This window comes from Ahaetulla prasina, chromosome 5 (assembly GCF_028640845.1).
Source record: "Ahaetulla prasina isolate Xishuangbanna chromosome 5, ASM2864084v1, whole genome shotgun sequence".
Classification (NCBI taxonomy): domain Eukaryota; kingdom Metazoa; phylum Chordata; class Lepidosauria; order Squamata; family Colubridae; genus Ahaetulla; species Ahaetulla prasina.
The window spans coordinates 136,663,608-136,689,272 of NC_080543.1; positions in this window are offsets into that span (position 1 = coordinate 136,663,608).

The following is a 25,665-nucleotide window of genomic DNA, read 5'->3' on the forward strand; positions in this document are numbered from 1 at the left end:
CCCTGGAAGCTTTCAAGAAGAGACTGGATGCCATCTGTCGGAAATGGGGTAGGGTCTCCTGCTTGGGCAGGGGGTTGGACTAGGTGACCTACAAGGTCCCTTCCAAGTCTGCTATTCTATTCTAAGATGGAAATATTTCCAACCTGCATTTGACATTCACATTTTATATGTGGTTATGACCAGTCAAGATTTCTGGGTTGCTCCCAGGAGTGAAAAACAAGGAACAATTTCCCCAGAAGTGTTGTGAAATCTGTTATCCTCTTTAATTTCCTAAGCAGAAAGTAACTAATCTTGATTTCCCAGGTCGCCTGGAAAAGAGATAACACAACTTCCTAAGCTCTCCCAAATGCAGCTTAATAGGCCAACGAAGCAGGCACTTTTCAAGTTTTCTTACGTCCAAATTCAGCTTGCTTTTTTAAAATATCAAGTGATTCACCGGTTGCCAAAGATTTTTGGGTAGCTTAAGAACCAAATGGATCTTGACCGACTTGAACCCTGGGCCCTATCTAACAAAATGAAATTCAGTGTAGAGAAAAGTAAAGTCTTTCACTTAGGCAAGAAAAACCAGAAGGACACATATAGGCTGGGAGAAATGAGGCTTAATAGCAGTCACTGAGAGAGGGAACTTGGAGTCTTAATGGACGACTAGTTAAATACGAGCCAGCTGTGTGCAGCGGCAGCCAAAAAACCCAATGCAATCCTAAACTGCATTAACAGAGGGATACAATCAAGATCAAGGGAGGCACACTTAGAGTACTGCACCCAGTTTTGGTCACCACACTGTAAAAAAGATGTTGAGACTCTAGAAAGAGTGCAGAGAAGATCAACCAAGGTGATTAGGGGCAGAGGTGAGTTCTACTTAACTTTACTACCGGTTTGCAATGGGATCGTGCCTGCTTCTGCGCATGTCTGTGTGCTTCTTCATACACACGTTTATGATGAAATCCAGGTAGGTGGGTGGGCAGACCAAACTGGGGGCAACCCACCACTGATTAGGGGACTGGAGGCTAAAACATATGAAGAACGGTTGCAGGAACTGGGCATGGCTACTCTAGTGAAGAGAAGGATCAGGGCAGACATGAGAGCAGTCTTCCAATATCTGAGGGGCTGCCACAGGGAGGAGAGGATCAGCCTGTTTTCCAAAGCACCTGAAGGCCAGAAAAGGAACAATGGATGGAAACTGAACAAGGAGAGATTCAACCTGGAAATAAGGAGAAATTTTCTGACAATGAGAGCAACCAACCCATGGAACAGAAGTTGCCCTCAGAGGTTGTGGGAGCTTCATCATTGGAGGCTTCCAAGAAGAGACTGGACTGCCATCTATCAAAAATAGCGTAGGGTATCCTGCTTGTGGGGGGGGGGGGTTGGACTAGATGACCTTCAAAATCCCTTCCAACTCTGTTAATCTGTATCTAACCAACACTATCCAGAGTGTAAAGATTCAAAGACACCACAATTCTCACTGTGGTTTTGTACTGAAAGGGAAAACAGCAGGTGTGACCAAATACCTTTCACACCTAACTAAAGAAACATCTTGGACGAGAAGCGAAATGTTCTCAAAGGAAAAATAACCAAGAAAGTCCAGTTACCTTTTGGGAAAAAGCACCTTTTGGTTTCACACCTAATATGTACCCTATTATTTCTGAGTGTGGAAAGACTTGGAAAGTTTTTTTGCGAAGTTTCAAGCTTGGGTGACTCTTGAATTGGCAAAAAATGACAATATGGCAGGACAATAGGAAATATGTCCATTTCCTCCTCCCCTTTCCCTTCTCCCGTTTTGTGCTATTCTTTATTTTTAGGGATGGTTTGTTTAGCTACAGATTTCTCATGGATATCCAGAGAGTTCACACTCTGGGGCCTTGTTGTGTCTCGCCCGCTCCCCCTGCCGCAGCCGGGCCCCTCTTATCTCCTGCCGGACACTGATAGTTCGGAAGAATGTCCTGGCATGCCTCCAGGCCCCAGCCCTGGCACCATGCCCGGACAGGCCGAGCAAGACGAAGGGCCTGACGTGCCTTCAGCCCCCAGTCCTGGCACCATGCCCAGGCAAACGGAGCAACTAAACCCCTCCCCCACAGCATGTGAGCCTAAAGAATGTGGAAACTGATCAAAGAAAGAAGCAACTTAGAACTAAGGAGAAATTTCCTGACAGTTAGAACAATTAATAAGTGGAACGACTTGCCTTCAGAAGTTGTGAATGCTCCAACACTGGAAATTTTTAAGAAAATGTTGGATAACCATCTGACTGAGATGGTGTAGGGTTTCCTGCCTGGGCAGGGGGTTGGACTAGAAGGCCTCCAAGGTCCCTTCCAACTCTGTTGTTATGTTATGTTATGTTAATGTGAGGCCAGTCATGAGCTAGGATTGCCAACAGCTGGAGGCTGGAGAGATCCTCGCTTCCGGAGAATGGAGAGGCGACGTCAGCAAAAGGAAGGGAGGGGCAAGCCTGGATAAGTGCTGAGTCATGGAGCCACACCCCATGGCCTATATAAAGGATCTGCTTTCTGGCATTCTCTGAGTCAGGCAAAGTCTAATTTGGATTGCTGAAGTCACTTCCTGGTCTCCTGCCTGCCTTGAGAACTCTGATAGGACTTTGGCAGAGCTGCAGAGACACGCCTGATACGGACTTCCCCGACCCGGCCGTCAGCGGAGGAGTGGGACACGACAGGCCTTTCGCACACATCTTAACAATTTTGCCTTCTCTGTGGCTTAATTCACCTTATCTGGTGGACGAATGAGCAAAGTTGAGAATTCTAGATTTGACTGATGGGTAAAAGGAAAGAGAGGACGATGAGTGGATCCTTGTAAACAGGCTCTGGTAGAAATCCATCCACTTCTTCACAAACACTTGGAAAACTGAATCCAGTTTTGGTCACCATGATATTAAAAAAAAAGATGTTGAGACTCTGGAAAGAGTGAAGAGAAGAGCAACAAAGATAATTAGGGACTGGAGGCTAAAACATATGAAGAACGGTTGCAGGAACTGGGCATGGCTACTCTAGTGAAGAGAAGGATCAGGGCAGACATGAGAGCAGTCTTCCAATATCTGAGGGGCTGCCACAGGGAGGAGAGGATCAGCCTGTTTTCCAAAGCACCTGAAGGCCAGAAAAGGAACAATGGATGGAAACTGAACAAGGAGAGATTCAACCTGGAAATAAGGAGAAATTTTCTGACAATGAGAGCAACCAACCCATGGAACAGAAGTTGCCCTCAGAGGTTGTGGGAGCTTCATCATTGGAGGCTTCCAAGAAGAGACTGGACTGCCATCTATCAAAAATAGCGTAGGGTATCCTGCTTGTGGGGGGGGGGGGTTGGACTAGATGACCTTCAAAATCCCTTCCAACTCTGTTAATCTGTATCTAACCAACACTATCCAGAGTGTAAAGATTCAAAGACACCACAATTCTCACTGTGGTTTTGTACTGAAAGGGAAAACAGCAGGTGTGACCAAATACCTTTCACACCTAACTAAAGAAACATCTTGGACGAGAAGCGAAATGTTCTCAAAGGAAAAATAACCAAGAAAGTCCAGTTACCTTTTGGGAAAAAAAGCACCTTTTGGTTTCACACCTAATATGTACCCTATTATTTCTGAGTGTGGAAAGACTTGGAAAGTTTTTTTGCGAAGTTTCAAGCTTGGGTGACTCTTGAATTGGCAAAAAATGACAATATGGCAGGACAATAGGAAATATGTCCATTTCCTCCTCCCCTTTCCCTTCTCCCGTTTTGTGCTATTCTTTATTTTTAGGGATGGTTTGTTTAGCTACAGATTTCTCATGGATATCCAGAGAGTTCACACTCTGGGGCCTTGTTGTGTCTCGCCCGCTCCCCCTGCCGCAGCCGGGCCCCTCTTATCTCCTGCCGGACACTGATAGTTCGGAAGAATGTCCTGGCATGCCTCCAGGCCCCAGCCCTGGCACCATGCCCGGACAGGCCGAGCAAGACGAAGGGCCTGACGTGCCTTCAGCCCCCAGTCCTGGCACCATGCCCAGGCAAACGGAGCAACTAAACCCCTCCCCCACAGCATGTGGGCCTAAAGAATGTGGAAAACTGATCAAAGAAAGAAGCAACTTAGAACTAAGGAGAAATTTCCTGACAGTTAGAACAATTAATAAGTGGAACGACTTGCCTTCAGAAGTTGTGAATGCTCCAACACTGGAAATTTTTAAGAAAATGTTGGATAACCATCTGACTGAGATGGTGTAGGGTTTCCTGCCTGGGCAGGGGGTTGGACTAGAAGGCCTCCAAGGTCCCTTCCAACTCTGTTGTTATGTTATGTTATGTTAATGTGAGGCCAGTCATGAGCTAGGATTGCCAACAGCTGGAGGCTGGAGAGATCCTCGCTTCCGGAGAATGGAGAGGCGACGTCAGCAAAAGGAAGGGAGGGGCAAGCCTGGATAAGTGCTGAGTCATGGAGCCACACCCCATGGCCTATATAAAGGATCTGCTTTCTGGCATTCTCTGAGTCAGGCAAAGTCTAATTTGGATTGCTGAAGTCACTTCCTGGTCTCCTGCCTGCCTTGAGAACTCTGATAGGACTTTGGCAGAGCTGCAGAGACACGCCTGATACGGACTTCCCCGACCCGGCCGTCAGCGGAGGAGTGGGACACGACAGGCCTTTCGCACACATCTTAACAATTTTGCCTTCTCTGTGGCTTAATTCACCTTATCTGGTGGACGAATGAGCAAAGTTGAGAATTCTAGATTTGACTGATGGGTAAAAGGAAAGAGAGGACGATGAGTGGATCCTTGTAAACAGGCTCTGGTAGAAATCCATCCACTTCTTCACAAACACTTGGAAAACTGAATCCAGTTTTGGTCACCATGATATTAAAAAAAAAGATGTTGAGACTCTGGAAAGAGTGAAGAGAAGAGCAACAAAGATAATTAGGGGACTGAAGGATAAAACATATGAAGAACAGTTGCCGGAATTGGGTAGGTCTCAGTGGTGAAATCTGAACCGGTTTATTATCGGTTCGCTGGCTGCGCATGCAAATACAAGGTGTGTGAACAGTGCACACCAAATGAAGGTATGGAGTAAGTAGAACAGCGGGGGGAGGATGATCAGCTGTGGTACGCGATCTTTTTTTTTACTTTTAAAAGCATTTTTTAAAAAACAAGACAAGACATACAACATTTATATACATACCACTGTTTATCAGCTATTCAAGGCAGCTATTTAATGTGTTTAAAATAAAAAACTATTTAAAAAAGCATTTTTTTTACAACCTTTTGGCTGAACAGGTTGTAGAAAAAATGCTTTTAAAAATTAAAAAAAAAGCGCCTCTGACGATCAGGCAGCTCAGCTGGAAACGTTAAAGCCTTTTTTTTACCTTTTACAACAGGGGTCTCCAAACTTGGTCCCTTTAAGACTTGTGGACTTCAACTCCCAGAGTCCCTCAGCCAGCTGGCTGAGGAACTCTGGGAGTTGAAGTCCACAAGTCTTAAAGGGACCAAGGTTGGAGACCCCTGTTTTACAACCTCGGCCGAAGAGGTTGTAAAAAAATGCTTTTAAAAGTAAAAAAAAAAAAAGGCTCTGACGATCATGCGGCTCAACTGAGTGGGGTGGGGGAGGGATTTTTGCTACCGGTTCTCCGAACCATCCGCCGCCATCGCTACCGGATCGGCTGATCTGGTCTGAACTGGGAGCATTTCAACCCTGTTACGTCTAGTCTAGTGAAGAGAAAGAGTGACATGATAATGACATGACATGAAAGAGGAGGGGGCCAACCTATTCTCCAAAGCACCAGAAGGCAAGACGGATAGATGGAATCAACCTAGAACTAGAACTAAGGAGAGACTTCCTGACAGTGAGAACAATTAACCAGTGGAACAGCTGGCCTCCAGAAGTTGTGGTTGCTCCATCACTGGAGGTTTTTAAGAAGAGACTGGACATCCACTTGTCTGAAATGGTAGAGGGTCTCCTGCTTGAGAAGGGGGCTGGACTAGAAGACCTCCAAAGTCCCTTCCAATTCTGTTCTGTTCTATTCTGTTCTCCAAAGCACCTGAGGGCAGGACGAGAAGCAATGGGTGGAAACTAATCAAGGAGAGAAGCAACCTAGAACTAAGGAGAAATTTCCTGACAGTTAGAACAATTAACCAGTGGAACTACTTGCCTCCAGAAGTTGTGGGTGCTCCAACTCTGAAGGTTTTTAAGAAGGGACTGGGATGGTATAGGGCTTCCTGCCTGAGCAGGGGGTTGGATTAGAAGACCTCCGAGGTCCCTGTTATAGCCGTTAAGGTGTCCAACGTGAGTCCAATTTGAAACACAAAGCAGCAGGAACAACAGCAGGGCTTTAAATTTGCCCGCTATGATCTTTCCATGGCAGTGAAGGGCATTTCTCTGGAAACAACTGCATACATCTCCACATCTGCTTCTCGCCCTGCATAAATAAGCACAAGGATATAAATCCCCTTCGCATCGTGCCTTGGGAAACCTAAACGGTCCCTCCCTACATATGGTAAGCGAGACCCCAGTGGAAAACATCAACAAAACAAAACAAAAATTTCTCCCGATTTTCCCAGCTTAAATATAAAAAGTGAGGTTTGCTCCAAAACATCTTGGCTGGGAGACCATCCCCACTTTCGTTCCTCCTCCCCATTTAGGAACAAGAGAGTACGTGGACACATGAAAAAGGCCCTGGGAATTACAGGCTGCACATCAGCTGCAAAACAGGACAGCTGGAAGTTGTTTTCATGCTCAATTGCAACCTGCATTTGCTGAGGATGTGCAGTGAAGCTTCTCGTCTCCTGTATCGTGTTGGTTCAGATCACATGCGCTTCGTCATAAGGCGTCGTGGGCTACAGATGTTTCCACAGCTCCCGTCTTGTCTTAGGGATGAACTGGGTTTGCAAAACAAAACATCCAGAAATGTGCTTCTCTGCCTGTAAGGTAGAGCCTCTGGTGGCTCAGGCTGCTAAGACAGTCTGTTATTAACACAGCTGCTTGCAATTGCTGCAGGTTCAAGTCCCACCAGGCCCAAGGTTGACTCAGCTTTCCATCCTTTAAAAAGTAGGTAAAATGAGGACCCAGATTGTTGGGGGCAATGAAAGTTGACTTTGTATATAATATACAAATGGATGAAGACTATTGCTTAACACAGTGTAAGCCGCCCTGAGTCTTCGGAGAAGGGCGGGATATAAATGCAAATAAAATAAAAAAAAGGTGCATTCCCGTCTGTAGGATGCAGGGTAGGATGCAGAAATGAAGAAGCGCCTTGGATGCGTTGGGAGAAATATCCATCTGGTTCAGTTCCAAGCCAGGAGGGAAAAACACTAGAAACATGGAGACTGATTGGAAAGATGGTTTAATGGAATAACCGGTTGACGTCGCGTCGAGAACGGCGGGAAAATAGTGGGCTCCGCCGAGCCTTGCGAAATCCAGGCTGTAACCACTGTCGGGAGACCCTATGGGCTAATAGCAGAGGTGGGTTTCAGTAGGTTCTGACCAGTTCTGGAGAACTGGTAGCGGAAACTTTGAGTAGTTTTTTTTTTTATTATTATTTTTTTATTACTTTTTTCCAACAAACAAAAAAGAAAATACATTATTACACCCTTGTGCTATACATAAAAAAAAAAGGAAGATTTGGGTCTTCGGATATATCCTCATGACTGCCAAAATCCATGTTCTCGAGGTACAGGTACCGAAGCGTCCAATTTTCCAAGCGCATAGTCCACGAATGGTTTCCAAGTCTTCCAGAAAATATCTTCTTTATACACACCACTTCTAATTTTAATATCACATGTCATTTTATCATTTAAGGCTAATTTCCACATTTCAGAATTCCACTCTTCTATTCTAAAAATCACATCTAATTTCCAATATCTAGCTATTATAATTCTACCTATTATAATCATAATTCTAATCAATTCTTTTTCATATTTTGTTAATTCTATTTCCTTAATTACCAACAATAATATAGTTTCCACTCTCAATATTATTACTTTCCCCATCATTTCAAATATCATTTTCTCCAATTGTTGCCAAAACTTTTTAACCTTATCACATTTATACCACATATGTTCATAAGTCCCCAATTCCATCTCACATCTCCAACATTTTTTACTAATTTTTTTATCCATTTGTGACAATCTTACTGGAGTCAAATACCATTTCCAAACAACTTTATAATTATGCTCTTTAATCCTTATAGATAAAGTTCTCATAATTCTACTATTCCAATTCACATTCCAATCTGAACTTTGAGTAGTTTGGAGAACCGGTAAATACCACCTCTGACTGGCCCCGCCCCCATCTATTCTCTGCCTCCCGAGTCCCAGCTGATCGGGAGGGAATGGAGATTTTGCAGTATTCTTCCCCTGCCACGCCCACCAAGCCACGCCCACCAAGCCACACACACAGAACTGGTATTAAAAAATTTTTTGAATCCCATCACTGGATCATAGCTGCCAATAAGGTAAAGGTAAAGGTTCCCCTCGCACATACGTGCTAGTCATTCCCGACTCTAGGGGGCGGTGCTCATCTCCGTTTCAAAGCCGAAGAGCCAGCGCTGTCCGAAGACGTCTCCGTGGTCATGTGGCCGGCATGACTCAACACCAAAGGCGCACGGAACGCTGTTCTCTTCCCACCAAAGGCGGTCCCTATTTTTTCTACTTGCATTTTTACGTGCTTTCGAAACTGCTAGGTTGGCAGAAGCTGGGACAAGTCACGGGAGCTCACCCTGTTACACGGCAACACTAGGGATTCGAACTGCTGAGCTGCTGACCTTTTGACCGACAAGCTCAACATCCTAGCCCCTGAGCCACCACGTCCCTTATAGCTGCCGATAGCTGCATATAAAATATTAAGGATTAGAAATTGTGAGCATTTTGAGATACACTCCCGGGAATGATTAAATATTGTTCATATTTGGCTTTATTAGTAATCCTATTCTCAGTCATCCAAGTCACGGTTGTTCCAAAGGTGCTTTTTTTTTGAAGAGGCAACTGGACTTCCTTGTTTTTCTTTGAAGGCGTTTCGCTTCTCATCCAAGGAGCTTCTTCAGCTCTGACTGGATGGCGGGGGAATGGAAGTCCCAGTCAGAGCTGAAGAAGCTTCTTGGATGAGCGATCTGTTCGCAGGCTGTTTTTAAGGACAAACTCCGTCCTGACTCTTGGCTCAAGCTCTGCCATGCTAAGGCAAATTTGAAAGAAAGTTTTAAAGAATAAAAAAAATTAAATCAGTTCCAGCTTTGGAAGCAGAACGGATAATAAGTATTGGGGAAAAGATTGCACTACATCATCATCATAGGTGTGAAATCTAAATTTTTTTGCTACCGGTTCTGTGGCTTGGTGGGCGTGGCTTGGTGGGTGGGTGGGTCATGTGACTGGGTGGGCGTGGCTATGTAACCATATGACTGGGGGATCAAAACACAGAAACTCACTAACAATGTCCTGCTGGAGCAGGGTTGGACTAGATGGCCTCCAGGTCCCTTCCAGCCCTGGATTATCCTCTGAAGCTGCCTCTAGTGCCAGATTTGTACTCCTTCTTTACTTCCTCTCCTCCTTCCTTCCTTCCTTCCCTGTCTTTTTTTGGCCGAAGAAAAAATGCTTTTAAAAGTAAAAAAAAAAAACCTCTGATGATTACGCGGCTCAGCTGGGCATGGGTGGGGTGGGGGGCAGGGATTTTTGCTACTGCTTCTCCGAACCACCTGCCGCCCGGACCAAACTGGGAGCATTTCACCCTTGCATCATCATCATCATCATCTTTTAACGACTCCCTAATCCCGTGCAAGGTGGAGTCTGGGCAACTGAATGGAGCTGAGTGTTTTACTGGCCGGATGCCCTTCCAGGTCGCCAATGCGGATTTTTGTCCCACAGAGATATTCTCATTATGCCCAGAGAGAGAAATATCTGCCTGTAACCTAGGATCGAACTCATAGCCTCCGGATTGTCAGGCAAGAAAAGACTGCTCTGGATGGCTGTTTAAAATCAAGTTAACACTAAGCACATCGTGAATGTGTTGGGCTGCTTCCCACTGGCACAAGAAGAACCTGGCAACCTCAGAACTGTGATTAAGATGATTTTGCTCACATCCAGGAGAGCTCGGGAAAGTAACGCAAACAATATTTGCAATTAGGAGCTCATCTGGCCATGAAGAACCAACTCGCCTGCAATTCAGAGCCAACAGATTTCCCTGGTTTGTGATCCTTTGTCATTAAATATTGCGTGTTTTGCATGCCAACCGCGGGCTTTTGGGTACAGCACAGCCTGTTCCCTGTTTATAATCTTCCTATTAGAGAAGAGGACCGGATATATAGTAAGTCCTTGACTTACGACCGCAACCAAGCCCCATGGCTAAGCAAGACAGTGAAGCGAATTTTGCCCCGTTTTACAACCTTGCTCGCCATGGGAGTGAAGTGAATCGATGCAGTTGTTCAGTTAGTAACCCGGTTGTTAAGTGAATCTGGGTTCCCTCACCGACTTGGCAAGTCAGAAGGTCGTAAAAGGGGATCGCATGACCCCAGGACATGCGACCGTCATAAATATGAGTCAGTTGTCAAACGGCTGGATTTTGATCGTTGTAAGTTTGAAAGCTTCACTAAACAAACTGTTGTAATCTGAACCTATATTGTTTTGGGGTGTTGTTGATCTGGCTCTGTTGATATGATGATGCTGTTAATATGGCTCTGCACTACATCCTACAGCATCTTGAGTCTCCAAAGACCTATGCAAGGGTCCTTTTTGTAGACTTTAGTTCAGCATTCAACACCATCATTCCAGACACTCTTCTAACTAAGCTAAACCAGCTACAGGTACCTGAACAGACTTGTAAGTGGATCACAAGCTTCCTAACAAACAGGAAGCAGCAGGTGAAGCTAAGCAAGATTACATCAAATACCTGTACAATTAGCACAGGGGGCCCCCAAGGCTGTGTGCTCTCCCCACTTCTCTTCTCTCTGTATACCAATGACTGCATCTCCAATGATCCATCTGTTAAGCTACTGAAGTTCGCAGATGACACAACAGTGATCGGTCTCATTCGAGATAATGATGAATCTGCATACAGATGGGAAGTCGAACGACTAGCCTTGTGGTGCGACTGGAACCATCTGGGTGTCTAGTTTAATGAAAAGAAGGACTAGGGGAGACATGATAGCAGTGTTCCAATGTCTCAGGGGTTGCCACAAAGAAGATGAAGTCAAATTATTCTCCAAAGCACCTGAGGGTAGAACAAGAAGCAATGGGTGAAAACTCATCAAGGAGAGAAGAAACTTAGAACTAAGGAGAAATTTCCTGACAGTTAGAACAATCAATAAGTGGAACAACTTGCCTGCAGAAGTTGTGAATGCTCCAACATTGGAAATTTTTAAGAAAATGTTGAATAGCCATTTGTCTGAAGTGGTGTAGAGTTTCCTGCCTGGGCAGAGGGTTGGACTAGAAGACCTCGAAGGTCCCTTCCAGCCCTGGATTATCCTCTGAAGCTGCCTCTAGTGCCAGATTTGTACTCCTTCTTTACTTCCTCTCCTTCCTTCCTTCCTTCCTTCCCTGTCTTTTTTGGCAAGAAAAATGCTTTTAAAAGTAAAAAAAAAACCTCTGATGATTACGCGGCTCAGCTGGGCATATGGGGGGGCAGGGATTTTTGCTACTGATTCTCCGAACCACCCGCCGCCCGGACCAAACTGGGAGCATTTCACCCTTGCATCATCATCATCATCATCTTTTAACGACTCCCTAATCCCGTGCAAGGTGGAGTCTGGGCAACTGAATGGAGCTGAGTGTTTTACTGGCCGGATGCCCTTCCAGGTCGCCAATGCGGATTTTTGTCCCACAGAGATATTCTCATTATGCCCAGAGAGAGAAATATCTGCCTGTAACCTAGGATCGAACTCATAGCCTCCGGATTGTCAGGCAAGAAAAGACTGCTCTGGATGGCTGTTTAAAATCAAGTTAACACTAAGCACATCGTGAATGTGTTGGGCTGCTTCCCACTGGCACAAGAAGAACCTGGCAACCTCAGAACTGTGATTAAGATGATTTTGCTCACATCCAGGAGAGCTCGGGAAAGTAACGCAAACAATATTTGCAATTAGGAGCTCATCTGGCCATGAAGAACCAACTCGCCTGCAATTCAGAGCCAACAGATTTCCCTGGTTTGTGATCCTTTGTCATTAAATATTGTTCATATTTGGCTTTATTAGTAATCCTATTCTCAGTCATCCAAGTCACGGTTGTTCCAAAGGTGCTTTTTTTGAAGAGGCAACTGGACTTCCTTGTTTTTCTTTGAAGGCGTTTGCTTCTCATCAAGGAGAGAAGAAACTTAGAACTAAGGAGAAATTTCCTGACAGTTAGAACAATCAATAAGTGGAACAACTTGCCTGCAGAAGTTGTGAATGCTCCAACATTGGAAATTTTTAAGAAAATGTTGAATAGCCATTTGTCTGAAGTGGTGTAGAGTTTCCTGCCTGGGCAGAGGGTTGGACTAGAAGACCTCGAAGGTCCCTTCCAACTCTGTTATTATGTTATGTTATGAACACACTCAGAACTGTAGAAATGGTGGTAGACTTTAGGAGAAACCCTTCCATACTTCCACCTCTCACAATACTAGACAACACAGTATCAACAGTAGAAACCTTCAAATTTCTAGGTTCTACTATATCGCAAGATCCAAAATGGACAGCTAACATCAAAAACATTATCAAAAAAGGACAACAAAGACTGTTCTTTCTGTGCCAACTCAGAAAGCTCAAACTGCCCAAGGAGCTGCTGATCCAGTTCTACAGAGGAATTATTGAGTCTGTCATCTGCACCTCCATAACTGTCTGGTTTGGCTCTGCACTACATCCTACAACATCTTGAGTCTCCAAAGACCTATGCAAGGGTCCTTTTTGTAGACTTTAGTTCAGCATTCAACACCATCATTCCAGACACTCTTCTAACTAAGCTAAACCAGCTACAGGTACCTGAACAGACTTGTAAGTGGATCACAAGCTTCCTAACAAACAGGAAGCAGCAGGTGAAGCTAAGCAAGATTACATCAAATACCTGTACAATTAGCACAGGGGGCCCCCAAGGCTGTGTGCTCTCCCCACTTCTCTTCTCTCTGTATACCAATGACTGCATCTCCAATGATCCATCTGTTAAGCTACTGAAGTTCGCAGATGACACAACAGTGATCGGTCTCATTCGAGATAATGATGAATCTGCATACAGATGGGAAGTCGAACGACTAGCCTTGTGGTGCGACTGGAACCATCTGGGTGTCTAGTTTAATGAAAAGAAGGACTAGGGGAGACATGATAGCAGTGTTCCAATGTCTCAGGGGTTGCCACAAAGAAGATGAAGTCAAATTATTCTCCAAAGCACCTGAGGGTAGAACAAGAAGCAATGGGTGAAAACTCATCAAGGAGAGAAGAAACTTAGAACTAAGGAGAAATTTCCTGACAGTTAGAACAATCAATAAGTGGAACAACTTGCCTGCAGAAGTTGTGAATGCTCCAACATTGGAAATTTTTAAGAAAATGTTGAATAGCCATTTGTCTGAAGTGGTGTAGAGTTTCCTGCCTGGGCAGAGGGTTGGACTAGAAGACCTCGAAGGTCCCTTCCAACTCTGTTATTATGTTATGTTATGAACACACTCAGAACTGTAGAAATGGTGGTAGACTTTAGGAGAAACCCTTCCATACTTCCACCTCTCACAATACTAGACAACACAGTATCAACAGTAGAAACCTTCAAATTTCTAGGTTCTACTATATCGCAAGATCCAAAATGGACAGCTAACATCAAAAACATTATCAAAAAAGGACAACAAAGACTGTTCTTTCTGTGCCAACTCAGAAAGCTCAAACTGCCCAAGGAGCTGTTGATCCAGTTCTACAGAGGAATGATTGAGTCTGTCATCTGCACCTCCATAACTGTCTGGTTTGGCTCTGCAACCCAACAAGACAGACACAGACTTCAGAGGATCATTAGAACTGCAGAAAAAATAATTGCTACCAACCTGCCTTCCATGGAGGACCTGTATACTGCACGAATCAAGAAGAGGGCCGTGAAAATATTTGCAGATCCCTCGCATCCTGGACATAAACTGTTTCAGCTCCTACCCTCAAAACGACGCTATAGAGCACTGCACACCAGAACAACTAGACACAAGAACTGTTTTTCCCCGAAGGCCATCACTCTGCTAAACAAATAATTCCCTCAACACTGTCAAACTATTTACTAAATCTGCACTACTATTAATCTTCTCATCGTTTCCACCACCTATCTCCTTCCACTTATGACTATAACTTTGTTGCTTGTATCCTTATGATTCATATTGATATTGTTTCCTGATTGCTTATTTGTACCCTAAGACTATCATTAAGTGTTGTACCTTATGATTCTTGATGAAGGTATCTTTTCTTTTATGTACACTGAGAGCCTATGCACCAAAGACAGATTCCTTGTGTGTCCAACCACACTTGGCCAATACAAAATTCTATTCTATTCTTACCCTCAGAGATGTCCTTTTGCAGGCTGTTAAAAGTCAGTTATTTTATTTTGATTCTCACCTGTGACAAATGTAATGCTCCCCCCTTTTTTTATTGAAGTGGATTTTACGGGGGTTTTCATTGATTGGCGAAATTTTGCAGTAAAGCCCCTTGAGTTGGATGGTTGAAATATGTCCACAAAGTGAAAATCAATTTTAAAACAAACAAACAATAGCCAAAAAAGATCCAGAATAAAAGCTGTAACTCTTCAGTATGGCACGCTAGGTTTCCTTAAGGTTTGGAAAACAGACCATAATTCTCTTGCTAGGGATTCATTAGTTTCTCTCTCTCTCTCTCTCTCCCTCTTCCTTTCTTTCACTCTCCCTCCCTCCTTCTTTCTCTCTCTCTCTCTCCCCTTCGTTTGTTCGTTCCTTCCTTTCCTTCTTTCCTCCCTCCCTCCCTCCCTCTCTCCTTCCTTTCTTTCACTCCCTCCCTCCTTCCTTCCTTCTTTCTCTCTCTCTCCCCTTTCCTTCCTTCCTCCCTTTCCTCCCTCATTTTTTCTTTCTCTCCCTCCCTCCTTCCTTCCTTCTTTCCTTCCTCCTTCCTCCCTCCTCCCTCCTCCCCTTCCTTCCTTCCTTCCTTCCTTCCTTCCTTCCTTCCTTCCCTCCCTCCTTCCTTCCTTCCTTCCTTCCTTCCTTCCTTCCTTCCTTCCTTCCTTCCTTCCTTCCTTCTTTTTTCTTTCTTTTTACTAATAAGGAAGGCCATAATAAAGTTCAAATATTATTTGGCTGTTAAGATGAAAAATCTTTAACCTGTATTTTCAATGTGAACATTTCTAACTTCTTCTGTTCGTCGGATTTAAACCCTTTCCTTCCAGGACCTAAAAAACCCAACATATTTCGCCTGTCCTCCTCTATAAAATTCCCCCCATATCGGTCTTGAGAAGTAGGTTGGGCTGGGAGACAGTGGCGGCTTCAAATTCACACCATGAGCTTCTCTAACTGAGGGCTGACAGGTTTTAGCCCAAGAATTTAACCACAAAAGGCAACAGCCTTAGCAAACTTTATCCATCTGCATCTGGTCATTGGTATTCCTCAGAAAATGTTTAATAATGGTACAAACGGCGGCCTATAATTTTCAGCGGTGGTAAACCACTCAGGATTGGCTGGGCACAAAGCAAAAACCCTGTTCATTCCTGTGTTAAATTATAAATTGCCAGCTGGGAGAACTCACAACGTTCTTCTGCCTGACTGAACTGAATAAATTCCACTACCAAAAGTGGTAAAAAAAAAACAAAAAACAGGAATAAAACCTGCTGACTTTTTAAAACATTACCATAAAACCTGGATCGCCTAGCATGTCCTTAATCCGGAATGGGGCAACAACTTGGTGCGACCCCCTCCCGCCTCCCTTCGTGTGCCAACTCTCCACGGCCCACTCTCAGAGGGACAATTCAACAATTCAGTTTAAATATTTAAAATGATTTTTTAAAACGTATTTTAATTTTTGTCGTTCATGTTTCCTTCTTGTCCTTCCTTTGCATGTGTTGTGCCTCGCCCGTCCCCCTCTCCGCAGCTGGGCTCCTCTCATCTCCTGCTATCTCAGCCAGAGACTGATAATGAAGACGAATGGCCTGGCATGCCTCCATCCCCCAGTCCTGGCACCATGCCCGGACAGACTGAACAAGACGAATGGCCTGGCATGCCTCCAGCCCCCAGTCCTGGCACCATGCCTGGACAAACTGAGCAAATAAACCTCCCCCCCACAGCGTGTGAGCATGATGAGCATGAAGCCAGTCACGAGCTAGAATTGCCGGCAGCTGGAGGGTGGACAGATCCCCGCTTCCGGAGAATGGAGAGGCGACGTCAGCAAAAGGAAGGGAGGGGCAGGCCTGGATAAGTGCTGAGTCATGGAGCCACACCCCATGGCCTATATAAAGGATCTGCTTTCTGGCATTCTTTGAGTCAGGCAAAGTCTAATCTGGTTGCTGAAGTCACACCTTGGATTCCTGCCTGCCCTGAGAACTCTGACAGGACTTTGGCAAAGCTGCAGAGGCTTCATGGCCACGCTTGATACAGACTTTCCAGACCCGGCCATCAGAGGAGGAGTGGGACAGGACAGCATGCTTTCTTTAGTGCAGGGGTCTCCAACCTTGGCAACTTTAAGCCTGGAGGACTTCAACTCCCAGAATGCCCCAGCCAGCAAAGCTGGCTGGGGCATTCTGGGAGTTGAAGTCCTCCAGGCTTAAAGTTGCCAAGGTTGGAGACCCCTACTTTAGTGTGTCTGTCCCACCATTTCTTCGGTATTGCTGTAACACTTGTACTGTGCAAGTTGTTCCACACCGAGTTGGCCGTACTGAAGTGGCCACGCCGAGTTGCCCTCGACAAGTTCTAACAAGCCAAGGGATGAATTAAGTTCTTCCCATTGGGAGCTCAAAGTATCAAGATAGCAGCCCTTGCCCCTCTCTATATAAATACATTTATATATTTATAAACATATAAATAGATGTATGCATGTAGTAGTCATCATATTTACGAACGCTCACTTAGTGACTCTTTGAAGTTACGACAGACACAAAAGGAAGGAACTCAAATCCCAGATCCAATGGCCAACTCCCTGGTCACACGAAAATGTTTTTGGCAACTGGCAACCGGCTCATGAGGTTTCTGTCTTTTCTTTTCTTTTCTTTTTTTTGCCGGCTGTTGAGGTTTATTTCTGATTTTCGTCAAGAAACACCCATTTGCAGCCAAAGGGCTTATATCAACGACCAGGTGACTTGTTTAACAACCGCTGCAAAACAAATAAAGTTGAGTCAGACACATCGTGACCTAGGTGGCTCGGTGTCTAAGACACTGAGCTTGTCGATCAGAAAGGTCAGCAGTTCAGCGGTTCGAATCCCTAGTACAGGTCTCCGGAATGAGCAGGGGGTTGGACTAGATGACCTCCAAGGTCCCTCCCAACTCTGTTACTGTTACTGTGACCTGTTTAACAACTGACCTGAGTTTCTCTCTGAAATTCTAGGCTGCATTACGGTCATAAATTAAGGACTATACTTATAGATCATCATCATCATCTTTTAACGACTCCATAATCCCTTGCGGTGTGGAGTCTAGGCAACTGAATGAAGCTAGCGGAGTGTTTTAATGGCCGGATGCCCTTCCTGTCGCCAATGCGGAGGTTTTTTTCAGCAGATATATTCTCATTGTGTCCGGAGAGAGAAATAGCTGCCTCTACCTAGGATCGAACACACCGCCTCCTGATTGTGAAGCGAGAGCCAAGGACTGTAGTTATAGATGCCATACGCTAAACAAGTGAAAATAAAACCGGGGCAAAAATTTTGCAAATTTCTTTTGCTCCTGGGAATTTTTTCCCCCTCCTCCTCCTTCTTCTTCTCCCTTTCTCCCTCTTCTGACTCACAATCTGTTTTAGCAGCCTTTTAAAGGAGAGAACAAGAGAACAGCCTTTTAAAGGAGAGAAAATTTAGGAGAACAAGAATTCCTCCTTCCCGCTTCTCATGCTAAAGGCGTACAATGAATCATTATTTTCCTTCAACTTTTCATGAGAAACAGCGGCGGAGTTGGGGGGAAGAAACCCCCCCCCCAGCAAACGCGCCTTGCGAAAAATGAAAACGTATAATGAAGCCGAATGTCACCCAACTGCTTTTTTATTCTTAAGGAGATGAAATTGCTAATGGAGGCATTAATGTTGCTTTCGACGGATCGCCCCCCCCCACTCCCGGTTGCCATGGTGAGGTAGTTTTCTGCCACCCTGTATCCAGAAGACGGGGACCATGTGCCCCTGAAGATAGTTTTGCGACTATCGATGTCTCAATTGCAAGATTTTATCCCGGCTGAAAAACATGGAAATAGAGACGTCTTCACTTACCGTTAACTGGCTGGCAAGCTTTTCAGACGGCTTAACTTGTGCATTTTTTCAGTAGGAGAATAAAAGAGTAGGTTTTGCTTTTGAAGATTAGACTGGGGTTTAGATCAATGGGATCTCGTTCAGACCAGTGGTGAAATCCACATTTTTCTACTGCTGGTTCTGTGGGTCTGGCTTGGTGGGCATGGTATGGTTTGGTGGGTGTGGCAGGGGGAGGATATTGCAAAATCCCCATTCCCACCCCATTGCAAAGGAAGGATACGGCAAAATCCCCGTTCCCACCCCACTCCTAGGGAAGGATACTGCAAAATCCCCATTCCCACCCCGCTCTTGGGGGGAAGGATATTGCAAAATGTCCATTCCCACCCCACTCCTGGTGGAAGGATATGGCAAAATGTCCATTCCCACCCCACTCTGGGGTCAGCCAGAGGTGGTATTTTCCGGTTCTCCGAACTACTCAAAATTTCCGCTACCCGTTCTCCAGAACCTGTCAGAACCTGCTGGATTTCAGCCTCGATTCAGACCACCAAAGTTTTTAAAATCTGTGGACCACCAGGACATCCGCAGAATGACTGTGTGTGTATCTGCATGTCAAAAAAAAACAAAAAACAGTCACGACAGCTTTGTGCATGTCCCAAACGGTCTTTAAATTGGTACCTTGGCCCCAAATTATTCCCCCCAAAATACTTTTTACAATCTTCCACAAGCTTTCCTCTCTATGTCTATGAAGATTCTCAGTCCTCCAGCAGGGGTGAGTTTCACTTCATTTTACCACCAGTTCGCCATGCACCCACGAGCTCACTTCACATTGCCTGGCCTCGATAGGGCAGCTTAGAGTCAGGGCACGGGGTGGGCCCACCAGCGATCTCCGCTACTGGTTCACCCGAACCACTCCGAACCCGCTGAATACCACCTCTGTCCTCCAGGTCTTGGTTGTCCTCAAAGTGCTTTTTTTCAAGAGGCAACTGGGCTTTCTGGTTTTTCTTTCTCATCCAAGAAGCTTCTTCAGCTCTGACTGGATGGTGAGGAAGGGAAGGATTTATATTCCTTGCATTCTGTTCCTCTCTTCTTCTTTTTTTCATAAAAAAGTTTTATTTTTACAATCATATCAAACAGCTCATCCAACGTACAGTTATATACAATTAGTTGGGCTTGCCCAGTCACCCCCCCCTTTAACTCTCTTCCCTCTTCTACCTTCTTCTACTTTCCAGACCTTCCTCTCCTTCTCTTATCTACATCCTCTCCTCCCTCCACCCTACACCTTCCTTCTCCCTCTTCTACCCCTCTTCCTTCCTCTTCTCCTCTTTCCTACCTCCTACTTTCTCCTCTTTTCTCCCTCCCCACCGTTCTAAAATGGTAACTGGGCAGACCCGACCCTATATTAATTATATTTATACATCTTCAATAATCCCTGTACATTAACCATCACTCCATCCTCTACCCTCAACCCCCAATTCCCTCCCCTTACCCCCACCCCACCCCGACTTCCCAGAACAAAATGCAGGGTATCAAAACTAACAATCATAATCCAAAATAAATCCTAAATTATAATCTCTAGTCACTCCACACATAATCACACTCTCAATTCCCCTCTCCTTCAAAAATATATCTAATACAAAATATCATTCTGTTCCTTTGTTCCTTAGCAGAGGTTGGTTGCGTATAATTTTACCGCTGGTTTGCCGTGCACCAAAAATGTGAGCGCGTGCGGCTTAGAAAACATGACTAAATAGGACAGCATAGCCCTGGGGCGGCCAAAACGGTCCGAACTGGCTGAATTCCACCACTGGTCATTAGCACTCATTTTGAGAGTCGTTGAGGCCACTTGGAGGTTTCACTGTTTATCTGTCCAAGTGGCCTCAATGACTCTCAGAAAGAGCGCAAACGACCAGCTGTCTGCCAGGAATATAAATCCTTCCATTCCCCACCATTCGGTCAGAGCTGAAGAAGCTTCTCGGATAAGAAGCAAAACATCTTCAAAGAAAAACCAGAAAGTCCAGCTGCCTCTTGGAAAAAAAAACTAGTAACCTAGTAGTTGGTTGGATCAGTAGACTACCAGAAGAGTCTAGAAAAGTTAACATTTTATGTAAAACATACAGGTGGAAGGGAAGAGTTTCCCTCTATACCTTCCTGACAATTTTCTGGAATATATTTAAATCGAATTCCAAGTCACTGAGAAATCTCTCAGTTTTTCTTTGAAATTTTTCAAATGTATTTCTGGTGTTTGGTACAGGAGTTTTAAATACTGTAGCACTGATAAAATCTGCTAGTTTTCAATGAAATAAATATGCAGTATTTGTTCAACGATCGTTAATAATTGAAACTGATAAGATGGTGGAAGCTTATAAGAGAATAATTGAACTGATTTCATTTAAAACCAGGTTGAAATCAGAGATAACTCTTCTTCTTCTTTTTATTTTTGCAAAAATCTATTCAACTGTCATAAGGCTTCCAGCAATAATCAAATACCTCATTCTGTAAAATCACTCTCTGTAAATACTTATTCTTCTTATTTTGTTCAGTCTCATTACAGAAACATTAGCACAAAATAGCCAGGAAGAATAAGAGTCTTCAAGGTCATAGGACCAAGGAGAACACTGTACAGCTAAATCTATTTGCAAATGACATGATCATTTCCCCCCTAATATCCTAATAGACATACGATAATTGCAGTATGAATTAAATCTATGTCATGCAAGTGTAGCAAGTTAATAAGACAACTTGTATGTAGGCCAATCCATCTATGGTAGTGAGACGGGGTGATGTAATGGTTAAAGTTGGGAGTAACTCCGAAGAAAAATGAGTAGTTGTGGTGGGCCAGGAGGAGTAGCGGTTAAGAAGGCGAAATAACCAGTAAAGGTTAAGACACGGTCAAAAGCCTGCCGTTCTTTTACTTGTGTTACTGTTGTGGTCCATCAGCAGCCTACAAAGTTGGCAACGGAGTCGGACAGCGATGAGGCTGAGGTGAGGCCAGGGCCATCGGGAAGTGAGGTGCGGACTCCAGAGACTGATAGTAGTGAGGCAGAGGAACAGGAGGAGCCTGTTCCTAATGCATGCATGAGAAGAGCTGCCAAAAGGCAAGAGCAGCTCAAGCAGAGAGGACAACTTGGGAGTAAGGCCAAGAGATGATTGGCCCTTCCCATAAGGCTTAAAACAGACCAGCACTGGCATTTGGACTCTTTGCTGGAAAACAACATTGGTATCTGCGTTTTCTGCTTCGTCTACGTCTTTATTTTTGTGGCTTCTGGACGTTTGCCAGGAAGGGCCTTTGGCAGTTTGCCTAATTGGACCAAGGTTTGCAAGAGAACTGAGGAGTTTGTGTTATATTTTGAGTTGAACGACAGCTGGGAATGAAGGAATTCCCAGCTGTTCGAATAAAGTTTGTTTTTCCACAGACTCAGTTTATTGCTACCTACTTGGGCCTGGCTCACAACAGTTACTTTTTAAACTTCTCTCTGGGGATACACCTCACCTGTTGAAGGTGATTGAGTACAGATAAAAAGAAATAATTCCTTAGAGGGCCCAGAGATAAAGAAAGTGAATTGATTGGCTGCCAACTGAAAGAGGTTTGAAAGAAACCAGGTTTATGTATTTATTTATGAGATTTGTGTGCTACCTGTGTTGTCTGGAGGTGACTCCAGGTGGCTTACAAACATTAAGACCAGCAAACATTAGAAGGATGCAACACTAAATAGCAACAATCATGATAATTTACCATGAAAAGATGGGGGAGCATGAAGAACACGGGGAAAGGTGGGGAGTCTTCTCTTCACCTCCAGCGATAGCCCACCCAGCTTTGTTCTGACCCCAAGCCAACTGGCAGAGCAAGGTCTTCAGGCCCGGAACTACGGAAGGTCAGGAGGGTGGTAGGAAAATTAATGGAGGCTTCTGTGGTGGCAACCTAAGAGAAGGAAGGTTTCAGCTCTCAGACAGTAGTAACTAGAGAGCAGCTATGGATCTCCTATCCTGCATGTCAGCTTCATGGGAAGGAAGGTAGCCAATCTGGGAAGAGAGATACTGTGATAAAGTAGTTAGCTGGGACTCTGAAGGCAGATTATAGATTATAGCTAGGAGTGAGTAAGTGAGTGAGTGAGGAAGAGAGAGAGAGAGAGAAATATGGATAAATAGATGGATAGACTGATGAATGGATCGATGTATAGAGATAGATACGATAGATAGGTGATATATAGATATTTATAGAGAGATAGATAGATGGATAGATGATAGATAGAGTAGTGTAGAGTAGAGTAGAGTAGAGTAGAGTAGAGTAGAGTAGAGTAGAGTAGAGTAGAACAGAATAGAATTTTTTATTGGCCATGTGTAATTGGACACACAAGTAATTTGTCTTGGTGCATACGCTCTCAGTGTACTGTGTATAGATAGATAGTTAGACAGATAGACAGACAGACAGATAGACAGATAGATAGATAGATAGATAGATAGATGATATGCTAGATAGACATGAGAGAGAGGCAGAGATAGACATGATAGATATAGACATATAGGATATTTATATAGATGAGATACATATAGATGATAGATAGATGATAGATAGATGAAATATACATGGATGGATGGATGTATAGATGATGCAGTGGTGGGATTCAGCCAGTTCGCACCACTTCGGGAGAACCGGTTGTTAACTTTCTGAGCAGTTTGGCAAACTGGTTGTTGGAAGAATTCATTAGGGCAGAGAGCCGGTTGTTAAATTACTTGAATCCCACCACTGGATAGATGTATAGATAAATGGATAGATAGATAGATAGATAAATGATGGATAGACAGGTATGTGATAATAGAGAAATAGATATAAATAGATGATAGATACAGAGATAGAAAGAGAGAGAGAGAGAGAAATACAGAAATACAGAGATTCAAAGATGTAGATATATATATAAATAAACTGCTCAGGTGTGGATAGAAGTGGAGAAATTACCTCACAATCATGGATAACAATATTGTGTTTCCGGCAACTGTCTTGGGCCTGATCAAGTTTCTGAATCAACCATGATCCACCCGGAGGGCCTCCCCGCCAGAAAGTTTGACGTTCTTCAACGTGCCAGGAAGTTGGGGAAGACGTTCATTCCTCATGAGTTTAATAACTGTCGGCGAGCTGCCTTTCATTTTTTTCTCCGCCAATTCACGGCGTGCATTTTACATCCGTGTTTATGGGTTTCCCGTCGCAATTGCCCGCTCCTTACTTTCTCTGCAAATCGTACGCTTGGCCATTTATATGTAAATTTTCCCTCTGTGGAACATTGTCATTATACATCTTTTATTATGTGGGTTGATAAGATGATGTTCCCCACCCACTGTTGCAATTCCTTTCACCCAGAAGACTTCCAGTAAAACAAACACAAATCACATAATGAACTAATTAAAGGCGCTACGTACGGAAAAACAACGAGGTGCCAAAAGACTAGAAGTTACACACGCCAGGCCAGGGATCCGTCTTTGGGCAAAAAAATGGATTTTTTCCTTTCCTCTTTCTTTTTGGCTTGGATCAGGATCTCCCCGAGTGGGACGAAGGAGATGTTTTAACAGTTGACTGAACAATTTGAACATCAGGTTCATGTTTTCTTCCTCGGATACTCTTTGCGCCATGTGGCGGACATAAGCCAAACAAAAGCTAGTGAGAGAGAAAAATGGCTCTCGGGACATTTGAGCTGGGCGGAGAAGCGGGAATTGCTCCGAAGATACTGTCGCTTGAAAATTAGAAACTGCCATTTAGGATTAACGGTTCATCTGGAAGTCAGCTTTGAGCCCCTAGTTAGGAAGGAGATGGATGGATGGAAAGTAATCAAGGAGAGAGAGAGCCGACCTAGATCCAACAAGGAGGAAATCTCTTGATAAAAATTAATTGGTGGAATGGCTTGTCTCCAGATGTTGTGGAGGTTTTGAAGAAGAGATTTTGTTTAGATTTAGAATGACAAGAGTTGAAGGGACCTTGTAGGTCATCCAGTCCAACCCCCTGGCCAAGCAGGAGACCCTACACCATTTCTGACAGATGGCAGTCCAGTCTCTTCTTGAAAGCTTCCAATGATGAAGCTCCCACAACTTCCAAAGGCAACTTCTGTTCCATCAGTTGATTGTTCTCATTGTCAGGAAATGTCTCCTTATTTCTAGGTTGAATTTCTCCTTGATCAGTTTCCATCTATTATTCCTTGTCTGGCCTTCGGGTGCCTTGGAAAATAGCTTGACCCCCAATTCCTCTCTGGGGCAGCCCCTCAAATATTGGAAGATGCTATCCTGTCTCCCCTGGTCCTTCTCTTCACTAGACTAGCCAGGCCCAGTTCCTGCAACCATTCTGCGTATCTTTTAGCCTCCAGTCCCCTCATCATCTTGGTTGCTCTTCTCTGCACTCTTTCTAGAGTCTCCACATCTTTTTAATTGGCTTTTTTGGCTGTCCCCACACACCGTTGGCTCATATTTAATTGGTTGTCCACTAGGACTCCAAGATCCCTCTCTTGGGATTGAACAACCATTGATCTGAAATAGGATTTCTGTCTGAGCAGGGGTTGAATTAGAGGACCTCAAAGGTCCCTTCCAACTCTGTAATTCTCTTCTGTTATTCTGAGAAAAGTTTCATTCCAGGGTGACTAGAAGCAAAGAATTAACATCGCTCTGGACCAGTGGTGGGTTTCAAAATGTTTTACTACAGGTTCTGTGGATGTGGCTTGGTGGGCGTGGCATGGCTTGGTGGGTGAGGCTTGGTGGGCATGGCAGGGGAAGGATACTGTAAAATCTGTATTCCCACCCCACTCCAGGGGAAGGTTACTGCCAAATCCCCATTCCCTCCCGATCAGGGAGGCAGAGAATAGATGAGGGTGGGGCCAGTCAGAGGTGGTATTTACCGGTTCTCCAAACTACTCAAATTTCCGCTATCGGTTCTCCAGAACTGGTCAGAACCTGCTGAAACCCACCTCTGCTCTGAACCCCAAAAGTATATCTCTTCTGTAATAATTCTTCTTTTTGGAATGTGGTTCTCTCCACCCACTCCAAGATCCAGATGGACCCACTCTGCTGGGGTTTAGAAGAGCTGTGAAGACCTGGATCTTCACCCAGACCATTGGTGAAGGAGAAGGAGCCCTCTCACTTTCTTTCTTTCTTTCTTTCTTTCTTTCTTTCTTTCTTTCTTTCTTTCTTTCTTTCTTTCTTTCTTTCTTTCTTTCCTGCCTGAGCAGGGGGTTGGGCTAGAAGACCACCAAGGTCCCTTCCAACACTGTATTCTATTCTATTCTATCCTACTCCTACTTCTCTTCTCTTCTCCTTTTCTCTTCTCTTCTCTCCCCTCCCCTCCCCTTCTCTTCCCTATTCCATTCTGCATTCCATTCCATTCCAATCTCTCCTCCTCTCCTCTCCTCTCCTCTTC